General features: G+C 36.6%; 1 protein-coding gene across 9 annotated transcripts in view; it reads left to right on the top strand.

The window, feature by feature from the left end:
- Positions 1–11,740: 11,740 nt before the first annotated feature.
- The window catches only part of ZNF496 (zinc finger protein 496), a 36,411-nt gene continuing 28,902 nt past the window's right edge, over positions 11,741–19,249 (top strand). For 2 of the 9 annotated variants that reach the window (XM_074311959.1, XM_074311950.1), the window contains exon 1: positions 11,741–11,868. The gene's annotated coding sequence lies outside the window, so the exon portion shown is untranslated. Of the gene's footprint in view, positions 11,869–12,133; positions 12,444–17,290; positions 18,160–18,193; positions 18,215–18,987; positions 19,194–19,249 lie in introns of those variants that run through there. The other 7 variants (XM_074311958.1, XM_074311953.1, XM_074311956.1 and 4 more) reach the window with 5 other exon arrangements.

Here is a 19,249-nt window from a genome sequence, read left to right as displayed (position 1 = left end):
GATATATACATATAATTACTTATAATTTTCACATTCCTTGGCTCTCACTCCAGCAATATGCTTCTGGCACATGTAGAAAGCGTGGCTAACTAACAGACTGGCCAACAAGGACAAGAGCCCTCTCTCTACAGTGATGTGAAAGGGCTTAGATGGCATCTGGAAGAGCCTGGATTGGGTCAAGGTTTGGGGTCCTGGGTATGCTTTTGTTATTCCAGATGGAGACCCAACAGCAAAGAGTGGATCCCAACCAGAAATATCTGTGAACTCGGGAACCAAGAAGAGAAGGACCAGACAACGAAGGTGTCACTCCCACCGCTGGCCCAGAAAGATTGGCCGGATGTCACTAGCCCTTCAGATGCTGATGACAACCATGTCCCTCCTGACCGTGACACCAGAGAGGCAGACACAGCACCAGTGTAGCAGCTGAATTGGACTGTTCTGGATGATGTGCAACACTTAAAGACCAACAGAACTAGGCAATGGGCTTGTGCACTTCTCCCATGGCTACCTGACTCATATGGTGGTCTAGGGAGGCTTTGCCCTATCTTCCACTTATAGACAATGTCTCTTGATTAGTGGTTGAAAAATCAATACACCCACCTGCCAATGTTAATGAGGCAGTGCTACAGGACATGACTTTTCTTGTATAGACCTCTCTCTGTGCCTTTCTTTACCACAAACTTATGACATCTTACAGAATTGAACATGACTTTCTTGAGTGGGTTAAACACCACATTATTCTTGCTTGTCTATGGCTCCTGTTGGGCCTAGTTCTTACTGTTTTACTTTTGTTTGCATTTATTCTGTTATATACATTCTATAATTTCATTGATCAAGTGAGCTATTATTGATGCTAAAGTTAGCTTGATGTGATGAGTGGTGCCCACTTTACAAGAGAAGAGAATTGTAAGGGTCAGGAGAAGAGCCATGCACAGTGCAATCAGGAAGTAACAAGGCCTGAGATCCCCAGATGTGGATTTCTGTGATTAGCATGTACCACCTTGTGGGCAGGAGCTCTGGTCATATTGAGATCCACATTATCAACAGGAGGCATCTCCTTCTCTAATTGGCTGTGACCTCATAGACCCTATGTAAGCTATGGGGACCAGGAAGTAGGAGGAGTTTTATTAAGAGTCCTACCAAGAGTTTTACTAGGAATTGATTAAGAGTGAACAGGAGGTCAGAAGGGTAGAATGTGAACACATGGAATAAAAGATCTTAAGCTTCCATGTGACTGTCCTCAGGTACTCTATTGTACAACTATTGTACAACCATTGCTTGATGAAGTGATGGTCAGAGATCTCTGAAGACCTCTGATTGAGGAAAGATTGGTAGAAGCACTATACTAGACAGTGGCCAGAGATTCTTCTAAGGGCATGGGAATTCGGAGTGACTGGTAATAGTGGTTTCTGAGTGGGGAACCATGTTTAGTGAGTAATTAATTGACTTGATTAAATGGTAACTTGCTAGCCTTACAATTACATCATTATTAATTACTTTTTGTATTTGTACTTCATTGTTTTAAAAAAAATTTTTTAATTTCAGATATTTAATTTTTACATTTGTTGCATATCCTTGCTATGTTAGGGCAAGGTAAACTTTGTGTTAAATGTTCAATAACTTTTTAGTGCCTGATTTTGTCCAAACATTGAACATGAACTAAGAGTTCTATCTCTAACAGACCAGGAAATGACTCTAAAAAAGAGTAACTGAGTTAATTCAAGGAAGCTAGGGAAACCAGGGGACAGAAATGTGAAGGAAGAACATTCCAGACATGTATATCACTGTACTTTGGAGTATTTTCAACTTTCTACAACCCCAGTTATCTAGGTCAAAACATTATTGGCTCCTATTCCCCAGAAAACTACCATGTGTGAGTTTCCACTGAATTTACCCTTTCACTTCAAACCTCAGTGTTCCTGGAGCATCTTTGATCAAAGTGGTAGCAGACCTGTTTATCCAAGTTGATGCTAGCTTCCTTAGTCAGATCTCTCTCCTATTGACAACAAGTGTCTGGCTTTTTCTGCAATTTTGATCTGGATGAAGGCATTTACTATTTTGGATTTTTGCTAGCCAGGAAATGTGGACTTTTTAAATGACCTTTCAATTCACCTTTCTAACTACAATTTTTCTCTATAGATTTTAAGCTTGTTGATAACTGTTTATCCCCATTCTTGGAAGATTTATCAGTAAAGTTCATGTTCTACTTGTTCTACCAAGTTGGAAAGAGTTACACTAATGAAAACCTGTGATTGGAGAGTCAACTTAACTAAATTTACTAAGAGCCATTGGACTTGGGTTTCTATTTGAGTTGACAGTAGACAACAGGTTTTCTCCCACAGAAGAGAGCAAATTAAGAGATAAGGAAGGAAACACTTGAGAGTATAGGAATAAATGGACTTTTCCTTAAAATAATCAGTAGGCATCATATGTAATGGGGATAAATTGCAACCATTCCCAATAAGATCAGGAGTAAAACAAGGTTGCCCACTATCACCATTACTATTCAATCTTGTATCAGAAATGCTAGATTTGTCAATAAGAGTTGAGAAAAAGATCAAAGGAATTAGAGTAGGTAATGAGGAAACCAAATTATCACTCTTTGCTGATAATATGATGGTATACTTAGAGAACCCCAGAAAGTCTACTAAAAAGCTATTAGAAATAAATCCACACCTTTAGAAAAGTTGCAGGATATAAAATAAACCCACATAAATCATCAGCATTCTTATATATCACTAACAAAATACAAGTTAGAGTTACAAAGAGAAATTCCATTTAAAGTAACTACCGATAGTACAAAATATTTAGGAGAATATAATATTTAGGAATCTATCTTTTTTTTTTTTTTTTTTTTTTTTGAGGCTGGAATTAAGTGACTTGCCCAGGGTCACACAGCTAGGAAGTGTTAAGTGTCTGAGACCAGATTTGAACGCCTGTCCTCCTGAATTCAAGGCTGGTGCTCTATCCACTGTGCCACCTAGCTGTCCCAGAATGTATCTTTCAAGGGAAAATCAAGAACTATATGAGCAAAACTACAAAACACTTTCTACACAAATTGTCTGAACTAACCAATTGGAAAAATATTAAATGCTCTTGGATAGGGTGAGCGAATATAATAAAGCTGACAATACTACCTAAACTAATTATTTATTTAGCGCTATACCAGACTCCCCAAAAATTATTTTAATGACCTAGAAAAAATAACAACAAAGTTCATATGGAAGAACAAAAAGTCAAGAATTTCAAGGGAATTAATGAAAAAAAAAAAAATAAAAAAAAAAAATGAAGGTGGCCTAGTTGTACCGGATCTAAAATTATATTATAAAGCAGCAGTCACCAAAACCATTTGGTATTGGCTAAGAAAAAGACTAGTTGATCAGTGGACAAGGTTAGGTTCACAGGACAAGATAGTGAATAAAAATAGCAACTTAGTGTTTGACAAACCCAAAGATCCCAACTTTTGGGATAAGAAGTCATTATTTGACAAAAACTGCTAGGAAAACTGGAAATTAGTATGGCAGAAATTAGGCATGGATCCACACTTAACACCACATACCAAGATAAGATTAAAATGGGGTCCATGATTTAGGCATAAAGAATGAGATCATAAATGAATTAGAGGAACATAGGATAATTTACCTCTCAAACTTTTGGAGGAGAAAGGAATTTGTGACCAAAGGAGAACTAGAGATCATTAATGATCACAAAATAGAAAATTTTGATTACATCAAATTAAAAATCTTTTATACAAACAAAACTAATGCAAACAAGATTAGAAGGGAAGTAACAAATTGGGAAAACATTTTTACAGTTAAAGGTTCTGATAAAGGCCTCATCTCGAAAATGTACAGAGAATTGACTCTAATTTATAAGAAATCAAGCCATTCTCCAATTGATAAAGGGTCAAAGGATATGAACAGACAATTTTCAGATGATGAAATTGAAACTATTTCCACTCATATGAAAGAGTGTTCCAAATCACTGTTGATCAGAGAAATGCAAATTAAGACAACTTTGAGATACCATACCACTACACACATGTCAGATTGGCTAAGATGACAGGAACAAATAATGATGAATGTTGGAGGGGATGTGGGAAAACTGGGACACTGATGCATTGTTGGTGGAGTTGTGAAAGGATCCAACCATTCTGGAGAGCAATCTGGAATTATGCCCCAAAAGTTATCAAACTGTGCATACCCTTTGATCCAGCAGTGCTACTACTGGGCTTATATCCCAAGGAAATACTAAAGAAGGGAAAGGGACCCGTATGTACCAAAATGTTTGTGACAGCCCTTTTTGTAGTGGCTAAAAACTGGAAAATGAATGGATGTCATCAATTGGAGAATGGTTGGGTATAAAACATTCCTATGTGGTTTTGAGGTAGACTGGAGAGTCATGGCCCTTTATAAGACACCTGTCAACCTAGGCTGGAAGAAAGAAGTACAGAGACCCCATATATTCTTCCCAGGTTATTTTTACCTTCTGAATCCAATTCTTCCTGTGCAACAACAACAACAACAACAACAACAACAACAATTCGGTTCTGCACATATATTGTATCTAGGATATAGTATAACATATTTAATATGTATGGGAATGCCTGCCATCTAGGGGAGGGGGTGAAGGGAAGGAGGGGAAAATTCGGAACAGAAGGGAGTACAAGGGATAATGTTGTAAAAAATTACCTATGCATATATACTGTCAAAAAATGTTATAATTATAAAATTAATTTTAAAAAATAATAAAAATAATAAAAAATTATATTATAAAGCAGCAGTTACCAAAACCATTTGGTATTGGCTAAGAAATAGACTGATCAGTGGAATAGGTTAGGTTCAAAGGAAAAAACAGCCAATAACTTCAATAATCTAGTGTTTGACAAACCCAAAGACCCCACCTTTTGGGATAACAACTCACTGTTTGACAAAAATTGCTGGGAAAATTAGAAATCAGTATGGCAAAACAACTGTTTGGACATATATTGTACTTAATTTATACTTTAACATATTTAACATGTATTGGTCAACCTGCCATCTGGTGGGGGAGGGAAGGAGGTGAAAAATTGGAACAAAAAGTTTGGCAATTGTCAATGTTGTAAAATTATCCATGCATATATCTGGTAAATAAAAACTATAATTAAATAAAACAAAAAAAAAGAAGAGAGCAAAGTAGAAAAAGCATTATTTCTAAAATGGCAACTGTTTCAAGAAAATTACTTTCTTAAAGTAATTTTTCTTTCTTAAAGATTACTATTTTTTCCAATTTTTTTCTTTCTTATTTTTTACTAATTTTTAAATAATTTTTATTTTTTACTAATTTTTTCTTTCTTAAAGATTACTATCAGACTTCGGGGGAAAAAGTATGATCTTATCATTCATGAGCTTGAATCTAATCTGATGTTAACAAATTTATTAAGATGGAAATTAGTATTGAAATTGTGTACATGTAGAATTTGAATAAAATAAATCAAAGTATTTAAAAACTTGTCATTGTTAGAAAAAAATCTTATTAATTAAAAAATAAAAATTCAGCATATGGAGTAATAGTCAATATAAAGAGAATATTAGAATTAGGTCCAGCACAACAGAAATGGAGACCATGGCTAATTGACTCTTTCCAGTAGAATATGACACAAGTCTTAACAATTAGATATCAATAAAAATTTCTGAGAATGATACTTTTTGAACCTAGTCCTCATGAATGAGGAAGTCAGGTGGTACTTCAAACAGTAGGAGATCATTTTATGGATAAAAGCTTCTAGGAAACTGAGGAAGCAAGAGAACAAACTTTGACCAGAATTCTAAATTTCTAGAACCACAGGTGTATGCTAAGCAGTCTCAACTGTGAATTAAAGATGAAGGAAAACTGTGAAAATTCAGAAAATTCAAGATGATTGTAGTCTATAGGAGAGATATAGCCAAAATTTTATTTATAATTATTATTCTTAATCTAATCCTACTGTGAATTTTGTTAAGTTACTAAATGTTCTTTAAAGCATTTTTTTTTCCTGAAAAACTGGAACTTTCTCAAGCTGCTAGGGTTTTCTTTCTTTCTTTCTTTTTTTTTAACTGCATACTTTGATGATAATATTCTCTTTCAGATATACATGAACTTAATAGTTAAATATTTTCACATGTATGGATCAATGTTTGTAATTTTATTTTCATCCTATAGGATATGGATTATAAAATTTCCTGGCCCAACCCATTTCCAGGTCATTGACATTCTCTCTAAGATTTAGATGATACTAGAAAATTCAAGCAGTTACAGTGTTATGTTAGCATTTAAAACTTGGTATTCTATGTGTACTTTTTTGAATGAATTTTTTTTTCTTTTTCTTTTTTTTTTTATTTTTATTCATTTTTCCAAATTATCCCCTGCCTCCCTTCACTCCCTCCCCCCCCCCATGGCAGGTAATCCCATACATTTACATGTGTTACAATATAACCTAGATACAATATATGTGTGTAAATACCATTTTCTTGTTGCACATTAATCACCAGCTTCCGAAGGTATAAGTAACCTGGGTAGATAGACAGTAGTGCTAACAATCTACATTCAATTCCCAGTGTTCCTTCTCTGGGTGTAGTTATTTCTGTCCATCATTGATCAACTGGAAGTGAGTTGGATCTTCTTTATGTTGAAGATTTCCACTTCCATCAGAATACATCCTCATACAGTATTGTTGTTGAAGTGTATAGTGATCTTCTGGTTCTGTTCATTTCACTCAGCAACAGTTGATTTAAGTCTCTCCAAGCCTCTCTGTATTCCTCCTGCTGGTCATTTCTTATAGAGCAATAATATTCCAATAACCTTCATATACCACAATTTACCCAACCATTCTCCAATTGATGGACATCCATTCAACTTCCAGTTTCTAGCTACAACAAAAAGAGCTGCCACAAACATTTTGGCACATACAGGTCCCTTTCCACTCTTTAGTATTTCTTTGGGATATAAGCCCAATAACAGCAATGCTGGGTCAAAGGGTATGCACAGTTTGATAGCTTTTTGGGCATAGTTCCAAATTGCTCTCCAGAATGGCTGGATTCTTTCACAACTCCACCAACAATGTATCAGTGTCCCAGTTTTCCCACATCCCCTCCAACATTCATCATTATTTGTTCTTGTCATCTTAGCCAATCTGACAGGTGTGTAGTGGTATGGTATCTCAAAGTTGTCTTAATTTGCATTTCTCTGATCAACAGTGATTTGGAACACTCTTTCATATGAGTGGAAATAGTTTCAATTTCATCATCTGAGAATTGTCTGTTCATATCCCTTGACCATTTATCAATTGGAGAATGGTTTGGTTTCCTATAAATCAGGGTCAGTTCTCTATATATTTTGGAAATGAGACCTTTGTCAGAACCTTTACTTTTAAAAATATTTTCCCAATTTGTTACTTCCCTTCTAATCTTGTTTGCATTAGTATTGTTTGTACAGAAACTTTTTAGTTTGATGTAATCAAAATCTTCTATTTTGTGATCAATAATGATCTCTAATTCTCCTCTGGTCATAAATTCCTTCCTCCTCCACAGGTCTGATAGGTAGACTATTCTCTGCTCCTCTAATCTATTTATGATCTCATTTTTTATGCCTAAATCATGGACCCATTTTGATCTTATCTTGGTATATGGTGTTAAGTGTGGATCCATATCTAATTTCTGCCATACTAATTTCCAGTTTTCCCAACAGTTTCTTCCGAATAATGAATTTTTGTCCCTAATGTTGGTATCTTTGGGTTTGTCAAAGATTAGATTGCTATAGATGTACCCTTTTTTGTCCTTTGTATCTAATCTGTTCCACTGATCTACCGTTCTATTTCTTAGCCAGTACGAAATGGTTTTGGTGACTGCTGCTATATAATATAGCTTTAGATCAGGTACACTTAGACCACCTTCCTCTGACTTTTTTTTTTCATTAGTTCCCTTGCAATTCTTGACCTTTTATTCTTCCATATGAATTTTGTTGTTATTTTTTCTAGGTCATTAAAATAGTTTCTTGGGAGTCTGATTGGTATAGCACTAAATAAATAGATTAGTTTGGGGAGTATTGTCATCTTTATTATATTCGCTCAGCCTATCCAAAAGCACTGAATGTCTTTCCAATTATTTAAATCTGATTTTATTTTTGTGGCAAGTGTTTTGTAATTTTTCTCATATAATTCCTGACTATTCTTTGGTAGATGGATTCCCAAATACTTTATACTCTCAACATTTGTTTGGAATGGAATTTCTCTTTGTATCTCTTGCTGTTGCATTTTGTTGGTAATATATAAGAATGCTGAGGATTTATGTGGATTTATTTTGTATCCTGCCACTTTGCTAAAATTCTGAATTATTTCTAATAGCTTTTTAGCAGAGTCTTTGGGGTTCTCTAAGTATACCATCATGTCGTCTGCAAAAAGTGATAGTTTGATTTCCTCATTTCCTACTCTAATTCCTTGAATCTCTTTCTCGGCTCTTATTGCCGAGGCTAGAGTTTCTAGTACTATATTGAATAGTAATAGTGATAGTGTTTCACTCCTGATCTTACTGGGAAAGGTTGCAGTTTATTTCTATTGCATATTATGCTTACTGACGGTCTTAAATATATGCTCCTGATTATTCTAAGGAATAGTCCATTTATTCCTACACTCTCAAGAGTTTTTAGTAGGAATGGATGTTGGATTTTGTCAAATGCTTTTTCTGCATCTATTGAGATGATCATATGGTTTTTATTAATTTGATTATTAATATGGTCAATTATACTAATAGTTTTCCTAATATTAAACCAGCCCTGCATTCCTGGTATGAATCCTACTTGATCATAGTGTATTATCCTGGGGATGATTTTCTGAAGTCTTTTTGCTAATATCTTATTTAAGATTTTAGCATCAATATTCATTAAGGAAATTGGTCTATAATTTTCTTTCTCAGTTTTTGATCTACCTGGTTTAGGTATCAGTACCATGTCTGTGTCATAAAAGGAGTTTGGTAGGACTCCTTCATTCCCTATTTTTTCAAATAGTTTATATAGCATTGGGGCTAATTGTTCTTTAAATGTTTGGTAGAATTCACATGTAAATCCATCTGGTCCAGGAGAATTTTTCCTGGGGAGTTGATTAATAGCTTGTTCTATTTCTTTTTCTGAAATGGGACTATTTAAGCAATTTATCTCCTCCTCTGTTAATCTAGGGAGCCTATATTTTTGGAGGAAGTCATCCATTTCACTTAAGTTATGAAATTTATTGGCATAAAGTTGGGCAAAGTAACTCCTTATTATTTCTCTAATTTCCTCTTCATTGGTGGAAAGATCCCCCTTTTCATTTGTAAGACTATCAATTTGATTTTCCTCTTTCTTTTTTTTGATCAGATTTACCAAAGGTTTATCTATTTTATTGGCTTTTTCATAAAACCAACTCTTGGTTTTATTTATTAATTCGATAGTTTTTTTATTTTCAATATTATTGATTTCTTCTTTTAATTTTTGTATTTCAAGTTTAATTTTTGGTTGGGGGTTTTTAATTTGGTCTTTTTCTAGCCTTTTAAATTGCAAGCCCAATTCGTAATCTTCTCTTTCTCTATTTTCTTCAAATAAGCCTCTAAAGATATAAAATTTCCCCTTATTACTGCTTTAGCTGCATCCCACAGATTTTAGTATGATGTCTCATCATTGTCATTATCTTGGGTGAAATTATTAATTGTTTCTATAATTTGCTCTTTCACCCAGTCATTCTTTAAGATGAGATTATTCAGTTTCCAATTACTTTTTGGTCTATTTATCCCTAACTTTTTACTGAATGTAGCTTTTATTGCATTGTGGTCTGAGAAGAAGGCATTTATTATTTCTGCCTTCCTACATTTAATTTTGAGATCTTTATGTCCTAATATATGGTCAATTTTTGTATAGGATCCATGAACTGCTGAGAAGAAAGTATATTCCTTTCTATTGCCATTCAGTTTTCTCCAAAGGTCTATCATATCTAGTTTTTCTAATATTCTATTCACTTTTTTAATTTCTTTCTTGTTTGTTTTGTGGTTTGATTTGTCTAAATCTGAGAGCGCAAGGTTGAGATCTCCCACTATTATAGTTTTACTGTCTATTTCTTCTTGCAACTCTCTTAACTTTTCCTTTAGAAAGTTAGATGCTATACCACTTGGTACATATATGTTTAGTATCGATATGGCTTCATTATTTATGCTACCTTTCAGCAGGATATAGTTTCCTTCCTTATCTCTTTTAATTAGATCAACTTCTGCTTTTGCTTGATCTGAGATAAGGATGGCTACCCCTGCTTTTTTGGCTTTACCTGAAGCATAATAGATTCTGCTCCAACCTTTTACCTTTACTCTATATGTATCTCCCTGCTTTAAGTGTGTTTCCTGTAAACAACATATTGTAGGGTTCTGATTTTTGATCCAGTCTGCTATCCGTCTCCGTTTGATGGGAGCGTTCATCCCTGAATGGAGTATTCTTTTAGAAGTCTTGTATGCGTTTGAGAAATTCGCATATAATTTTTTGTTCTAAGTCTCCCATTCCATAATGTTTTAAATTCATAGTTTCATAACAACCTTGCAAATTAAGGAAATATATAACATGATCACAATTTTAGTACCATTATCTCTTTTTGCCATTCTTTGCCTATAGCAGGGCTTGTTAAACTTTTTTCCACTTGTGACCTCTTTTTTGCACAAAAAATTTTTATGGAACCCCAAGTGTAGATATGTAAAATAACTATTATTCTTGAAGTAAATATTCCAACTTATTTTCTTTCCCTTACCTCAAAAACAGTATCATTATAAATGACAATCAAATTATTAGATTCAAAACTGGAAAGAAGACTCCTAGTTCAAGTCCCACATTTTACAGATGCAGAAACAAGCTTGAGAATGCTATATCACCTTTAAGGACACACAAGTAGTGTGGGATACCCATTGGTGATAGCCATAACAACGACTTCAGGGATGGTATATAGGGTCCCTTTTGGGGTGTATGGAGTCCCTATAGGGGTGGAAGCCATACCAAAGGAGGTAAAGACACAATAGGAGGGTAAAAGCCATTACAAGGACATAATATACAACAAATAACCTTGTATGTATCTGGTAACTTACTCGTACATGGCCTTCAGTGTCTGAACATCAAACTACCTACACCTGGAATCCAGAATCAGACCCAGTTCCCAAGCAACAAATAAAAACATTAGCCAAACTAAATTAATTTATGCATGATGCTCCATAGGTCCTCCTCCTTTTTCTGATTTCTACAATTACCATGGGTTTTAGGGTGTCTTTTTGGTAATCTACTGAATAAGCTGACCGCTGCCTCCACATGACCTCTATGAAAGAAACCCTAATGATTACTAAACCATTTATATAAACATAATATATTGTATTATATAAATATTGTATAATTAGCTTGATTGGAGGTGGAGTGGTGGAAGCTCAGAATTCCCTTAGTTGGGAATTTCAAACCCTCCAGGAGTAAATATCACAAGCAGGATTTGAACCCATTCGAACTGTGATCAGTATTCCTTTCCCAGTTTTCCAGTTAGTTGCCTTATCAAAGAACAGAGACTAATGTGCCCAGATCACATAGTTAAAGTTGGAGGGATTTCAATTTGGTGTCCTTTCGGACAGGTAGGATACATTCCTTTGATAAACTTTTGTCTTCTGGCCCAGAACCTGCATCTGGGCTGCGCCATCTATAGGGCAGAGATTTCTACGGTTCCCGACTTTTTCCCGTGTGACGTCACCTTCCGAAGCCAATCAGCAGTTCTTCTCTGAGCTCTCCCCAAGTCCTAGCCAAGCGAATGGAGATGAAGTGAAGAAGCCCTAAGACTGTGAGTTCAAAGATTCCGATCAGTCCTGAGGTGGGAAGGTAAGAGCTACAGGCAAAAGCGACTGTGTGCGCGGGAGGTATAGAGAGGCGAGGGGGCCAGAGGAGGGAGAAAACGGAGCAGGCCCTCGTGGCCTGCAAGCGCCGCCGCTACACCGAGGTAAATGGGGCCGGGAGGCTGGGCAGGCCCCACTGTTTGAAGTAGAGGCTGGGTTCCAGGCCGGAAGTAGCCGGGGCCCCGCCTCACACTCTGTCATCCCTGGGGACTACTCAGCTCGTTTCCCTCCCCGGCCAGTGGCTGCTACTCCAGAGTCCTGGAAATATAGGGGTCCTCTCCATCCCGGATCCCGGACCCCAGACCCACGCAATGGCTGCCGGGCCTGGGTATCCGTGACTACTGGAGAAGCAGCATCAAAGGAGGCTTCTTCCACCACTCTCATCCTACCTCGGAAAACTCGGCACTAGCCCTCACGGGCTCATGGTCTCCTCTACCTCGCGTTTCCTCTGCCTTCGTGGTTACCTTCCTTTATTGTGGTGCAATGGCAAGATGACCCTCGGACGCCCGAAAGCCTGACTCGCCCACTTGGTCCTGTGGCCTTAGACAAATCCCTTTTTCGGTGGGCCTCTTGTTTCATTATATATAAAATTGTGTGTGTGTGTGCGCGCGCGCGCTCTAATAGCCCTTCTGACTCGAAATGTTTATCCTGATTCCTCTAACATTTGTAACGTCTTGTGGGATTTCCTGAAACTTAGCCTTCTCTTGTAAATATCAGATGTTTTTACATTCTCTCAAAAGCTCACTCCTTTCTCTACGCCTAGGAGGTGGATGAGTTGGCATTTTATTCTTCTACAACACTATCTCACTATTACCTAGCAACCATCTTTAAAGATTTTGTCCGTTGAATTAGTCAACAAGCATTTATTAAGTACCTACTTTATTTCAGGTACTATCTCTGCAAAGACCAAAAGAGAAAAACTTCCTGGCCCTAGAGGAATTTGCATTTCACCTGGGGAAATATGTTTACATATAAATAAGTGTAAAATATGCAGAAAATAAACCTGGTCATTGTTGCTATTATCTATGAATTCACTGATCATATAAGTATCTCATTTGCCTATTTTGAAGTGGCTCCACAACCTACCCAATACTCCTAACTTCTTTCCCATTTTCCCTCAACCATATAAAAGGGGTCAGAGCCAAGACTCTTCCCACTCTTACATGCTTCTTCTACTTCAAATGATAGAATTCCTGATTATGACTGTTTCTTGGATGTCTGTTGAATTGCTTAAGACCAAAAGGAATTTTGACCATGACATACTTGTTGCTTTACCAAGAGAAGTGGAAAGAATGGGTCTCTGCACCCTTCTGTTTGCTTCTTGGTGAATGAAGCAATTTAGGAAACAAAATCTAAAAATGGAAAGAACTGAGGGTAACAATGGAAAAAATGCTGGATTAGGAATTTTGTTACTCTGTGAATAGCTAGTCTGAATCAAAGAAAGTTAGGTCTTAATCCAAGTCTTTCCACTACAAAAGGCTGCTTTTCTAATGCATTGTAAAGTCCCTTCTAGAAAGAGCTAAATTATATAATTAAATCTTAAGTCTCTTCCATCAACTCAGTAAGTTATTAATGGTCCTTTACTAATTCAAATATTTGTATCTGCTTCTCCTTATCTTTTTTTCCCCCTAACTTTCCCCAATTTCCCTTCCTTTTCTTTCCCATTTCATCTTCTTTATTTTTATTCTTAAATGATATGAGAAAAAATACCCAGTAAGTCAATAATTATTATTTCTAGAAGTGTTGCCTTGGTTGTTCTCATTTCCCTCACCTCACATATGCAATCAGTTTCAAAATCTTGTTATTACTGTGTTAACATTTTTCTTGTTTCTAAAATACTTTCTCATATTTTCTTATATTTCTGTGTATAATATTATTCTTCTCTACTTTAATTCAGTCCCTTAACACATATAATATTCCAATAACATCTTATTTGGCCTCTGTGCCTCAGATTTCTCCCCATTTCCAAACTCTGCCACAGTGATTTTCTCAAGTGAAGTACTTACCTTGTCAGTCCTCTACTCACTAAAGTCCAATGGTTCTGTTATCTCTAGCATCAAATATAAAGCCTTACCTGACATATACAGCTGTAATTAACCTAAGCCTTTTCTATATTTCCAGTCTTAAATATTATTCTCTTGCCTAATGCATACTCCAGCATTTCTGAAATGTTCTCCCTCCCTATAGATTTCTGTAGTTTCCTTCAAAATCTAGCTTAATCATCACTTTTTCTAGAAATGCTAATAATGCTCTCCTTCCCAAACAACTTTATATCCATCCAGTATTTATTCTTTATATACTTATATGCCCATTTTTCTTTCCCCCAAATAGAACTCAACTCCTTGAGGTCAGGAAATATTGAACCTTTTGTCTTTTCATCCCCAGAGATTAGGACGGTACCTAGCACACAGTAGGAAGACTATTGATTGAATGATTGATTGAGTACTTAGGATCTGATCTATTCAAATGCAGTGGGATTTGGAGATTTAATTCAGTGGGACTGGAGCACTGAACTGAAAAAGAGGGGGATTAGATGGCCTCTAAAGTCTTTTCCAGCTTTAAATAGCTAGTTGCCAATTTTCTACAAACATTTTCATGTTTTCCCTTCTTCCTAACTTCTCTATTACTGTTGCCATCCTTACATATCATTTAGACTGAAAACTTAGGCTTGTCCTTGACTCCTTATCCTCCCTTACTTCCCATATCAAATTTTTTCAAGGCCTTTGTTACATTTCTCAAATGTTTTTCCTCTTTGACACTACTCCCATACTAGAGAAAACACTCATCACCTCACATATGGATTTTTTGCAATAATTGATTAGTCTCTTTGACACAAACCTTTCCACTTTAATCCCTTTTCCACTCAGCTATCAAATTGATCTTCCAGAAGTGCAGATATGACCATGTCAACCCCCTTCCTGCCAGCCCTTTCACACATTCAGGTGGACAGACACACACTTGAATACATACATATTCAACAAACTCTAGTGACTCCCTATCACCTTCAGGATCAAACATAAAATCTTTTTTGATGTTCTTTATCCTTTGTAACCTTCCCCCTTTCAATTTTTCCAGTCTTCTTACATCTTACATGCTTGTGCCCCCAAATTCTTCACTCTGGTGATAGTGCCCTCCTTACTCTTCCTCTATAAGACATTTCATCTCCTTTCTCCCAGTCATTTTTGTTGTCACTCTAGGATTCATTTTCTGCCCCTGGCTTCAAGTCCCGGATAAAATCCCATCTTATATAGTAATCTTTACCCAACTTTCCCTTAATTCTAATACTTTTCCTTTGTTGGTATTTTCAATTTATCCATATTTATACATAGTTGTTTGTGTAGTGTTTCTCCATTAGATTGTGAGCTCCTTGAGAACAGAGGCTTTTTTTCCCCAGGCTTAACATAGTGCCTGGCACCTAGAATACACTTAATAAAGATTATTGACTGATGGGCTGATCCTATTAAGGAAAATAATATGTACAAATGTAAGTAAATACAAAATAACTACAAGATATATACAAAATACATACAATTGAGAGGGGGACACAATCAAATTGAGATGGAAAATTGGGAAAATCCCCTTGAAAAACATAGTATGTGAACTCAACTTGATGAAAGTTAGGGATTTGAAAAGACACCAATGAAATTGAAGTGCAGTGCCAAGAACTATGGATAGCCTGTACAAAGACAGTGAGTCTAGAGAAAGAATGCAGAATTCAGGAAACAAAGAATAGATTTCTGGCTAGAAGCCAGACTGCATGTAGGAAAGTAATTTGTAATAAGCATGGAAAGACATGCTAGAGCTCGATTATAAGGAATTTTAAATGTCAAACAAAAGTTTGTATTTTATCCTGTAGGAAAATAGGAAGACTGAAACTTCTTGGTCAGGATTGTGGCATGTCAATATCTTCTTGAGTACCATCAGCCAGTGTATTACATTAGCTCTCAAGCAAACCCTATTCAGGCAGATACTAGATAGTCTTTATTTTTGTATTATCCACATCTAGTTTGGCATATAGTAGGCTCTAAATAAATGCTTCTTGAATATTGAATGAGTTGCCCACAATTTCTAGGAACTAGCATAGCAGCTCTGGTATATGATTTGGAGAGAGGAGAGATTTGATAGACCAATTTGATTTGATAGTAGAGTTCTTTCCTACTCTAGATATCCTAATTTGAGAAAGTGTCAAGTGTTAATTGTAGTTGGATGAAATTAATCAGTAATTCATGCTAGGAATACTCACTCCATATTTCCACCTATTGAAAATTCTACAGTCTATGGCAGGTAACTCATGACTGGGATCTTTTCCTAGGTCCCTTCTCTTTCTCTACTCTCTCCACCTTCAACTGTAAAAAATATCAGTCCTCTTAAATAATATTAATAAGAATGGAATTTAGGAGCAACTAGGTGGCATAGTAGAGTATCAGCCCTGAAGTCAGGAGGACCTGAGTTTAAATGTGGTCTCAGACACATAATACTTCCTAGCTGTGTGACCCTGGGCAATTCACCTCAATTGCCTCAGCAAAAAAAAAAAAAAAAAAAAAAAAAAGAAAGAAAGAAAAAGAAATTTATATTGGGTTCAAGATTTAGTTTATTGTCCTCTTGACTTAAATGACTGGAGGAGAAAGTGGGCTCACAACTTTGCACAGCTCTATCTCACTCATCCAGTTCACAAGCAAGTCAAAACATCACCCTTATGATATCATTGGTACTCTTCAAGACATAGTGACTTTTACAACACTCCTCTCTATCACATTTGGAACATCTACTACATTATGTATGCATTTATAACATTTATATCATAATATACTTTCTATTAAATTCCTGGAAGACGGTTTTATCTTTGTGTCCAAAACATATAACATTACATTGCCCTTAGTAGGCACTTAATATTTATTTAATATATTTGAAGAAACTTCCGTTGAGAAGGTTTGTTTCCATAGGAGGAGGATAAATTAGAATTCTCTCCATAGTGAATTAGAAAGTAAGGCGATTTCAGAGAAGATGACCTTGGCTAGTATAGTTCCATTAAGCCACCAATAGCTAAATTTCTTCATCTACTAGATAAGAAATGCTTGTGGTTCCCTGATTCATAAGAACTAAAATAGGGGCCTTTCATTTTGGAGTATTTGCCCCTGAATGAAAAACAGCTGAAATTTCCATAGTTTCCTGAAGCTTAGGCTGCATAGCTCCTCAAAACTGTGGATTGTACAGGAACCTTATTTTCTTACACGAGGATGTAAAAACGGGCTGCTGTACCCGAAGCCTGGAAGAAAATGGGCTGGCACACTTATTACTAATGAGCTTCCTAAAGAGAAATTCATTTTTTCTAACAACTGGACTTTCCATTGACCACTCTATGGGGGAAAGGGATGGGGGGAGGGAGGGAGATAAGGAAATGAAATCTGTATAACTTGCAGTTTCCTCTTCCCACCCCCTCATCAGTTCTTCCATTCATATTGTTGCGGGGGTGTTTTCTTCCTAGGAGTGATGGTTGGGAATCTGGCTAGAGGACTACGTCCTCTGTTGGCTCCTCTTGAGGAGCTGAGTGTAGATGTAGAGGTATCAGAAGAGCCAAGAGCTGGGAAACATTTCATTCACTTCATGTGGATTATGGAGTGAAGTTTGGCAATTCTCTTCCCCTTTGTTCCTTCTTTCTACAGTTTTCCACCTCTCATATCAGATCTTTTCCCTTTCAGTTCACCTTTGCTTCTAACCCACGAAAAAAAATTTGAAAAAACCGAGGCATATTACTGATTTGTTGTTTCTTTTTCTTTCTTTTGCCCTAATCTTCCTATAAAGTGAGAATTGCGTCTCTCCTCTGATATAATTCCTTATCCCAGGGTATGAAGTTTGGGAGTGCATAATATAGATCCGACAGTTTTGTCTGCAAGAAAATATATTTAGCACTTCCCCTCACTCCCATCTTCCAGGAGTAGATATCTGGCTGAAGAGATTGATCTCTGTTGGAATGCAGGAAGACTGAAATTGTAGTGTGAACCTGATGGAAAGGAGGTACCAGCATCTTTGTATGCTGTGGACTTGGGGGTTTCAAATGTCATTCCCGCCCCCTTACCTCCAATACATACCAAAGAGTGAGGAATAGGGTGGTGTAGAGGAAAACCACTGAGATGCTGAAACCTCCAAGGTCCTAGAGAGGAGCAGGAAGTGTCTCTAGGGAGGGAACTGGAAGACTCACTCAGTCCTTTCCATCCACCGAGGCGGTGCTTACGGCTCTGTTGACTGCGTCTCTGAGATGAGAACCTGGGGCTAGGAGGTGAGTCTGGAAACCTCGAAATCTCCCATGCCTGCAGAGGAACAAGGAGACTAAGGTTTGGGGAGACTTCCTTGGGAAGTTGACATTCCATCTTTCCCTTTCCTTCCACCTTCCTCCCGCCCTCTTCTACTACCCCATCGTCTTCCCGACTAATTTTTCTTTTTCCTCTCTTTTCCCTAAGTTTTCTCCCCTTCCTCTTTCCCTTGCTTTCTCTTCTTACATTTGCTCCTTGCTTCGAGTTATTCCTCTGTCCTCCCTCGTCTTATTTTTTCCTCGTCTCGCCATTCCCCCCTAAATTTCTTCTATTTTTGTTTCTTTCTGCCTTTCTTTAAGAACTTTTTCTCTTCTTCCAATCAGTTTCGTTTTTTTTATTTTTTTCTGTATCTTATCCATCTTTTTCTTCCCTCCTTCTCTCCTCCCCACTCTTTTCCTTTTATCCTTCTCTCTTCCACTAATTATTTTTATTTTACTCTTTCTCATTCTCCCTTCTTTCCGTCTTAAGTCGACAGTTACTTTTTCTGAACCTTCCTCGCCCCTTCCCTGTCTTTCTGTGCCCCTATCCCACTTGGAGTTTTCTTCTTTTCCTTTGATAGGGGTATATTGGATATTGGATGGAGAGGAGAAAGGGGTAATTAAAAGCCTATTTTGAAAGGAGTCTAGGTTTCCTCCACAGTTTTCGATTGGAAGAGGAATCAGGCCTATTCGCTTTTTGAGTCTGGGTTCAAAATGTAACTTTCATTTAACAGAAGAGGGCTTTTGCATAAAATAAAATATAATAAAGATTATCTTTATCTTATGATAAGCAGCTGTTCTTTATTTCTCCTGCAGTAAGAGAATTCAAGTTAGACAAATTCAGACACTTGCTGGGGATACAAAAAGGAATTAAAAAAAAAAAGAAGAAGAAGAAGAAGAAGAAGAAAGAAAAAAGTTCACTTGCCTTTAGTGAACTTATTTTCTATAGATCTGCAACAAAATGTTGTTCAGTCTTGTGCTTCATGACCCATTTGGAGCTTTTCTTGGCAAAGATAACTACAGTGAGTTGCCATTTATTTCCTCATTTTGTTTCTATAGATGAGGAAATTGAGGCAAA

This window comes from Sminthopsis crassicaudata, chromosome 4 (assembly GCF_048593235.1).
Source record: "Sminthopsis crassicaudata isolate SCR6 chromosome 4, ASM4859323v1, whole genome shotgun sequence".
Taxonomy (NCBI): domain Eukaryota; kingdom Metazoa; phylum Chordata; class Mammalia; order Dasyuromorphia; family Dasyuridae; genus Sminthopsis; species Sminthopsis crassicaudata.
Note: the sequence above shows the minus strand (reverse complement) of the source record. Positions and strands in the feature narration are given on the sequence as shown.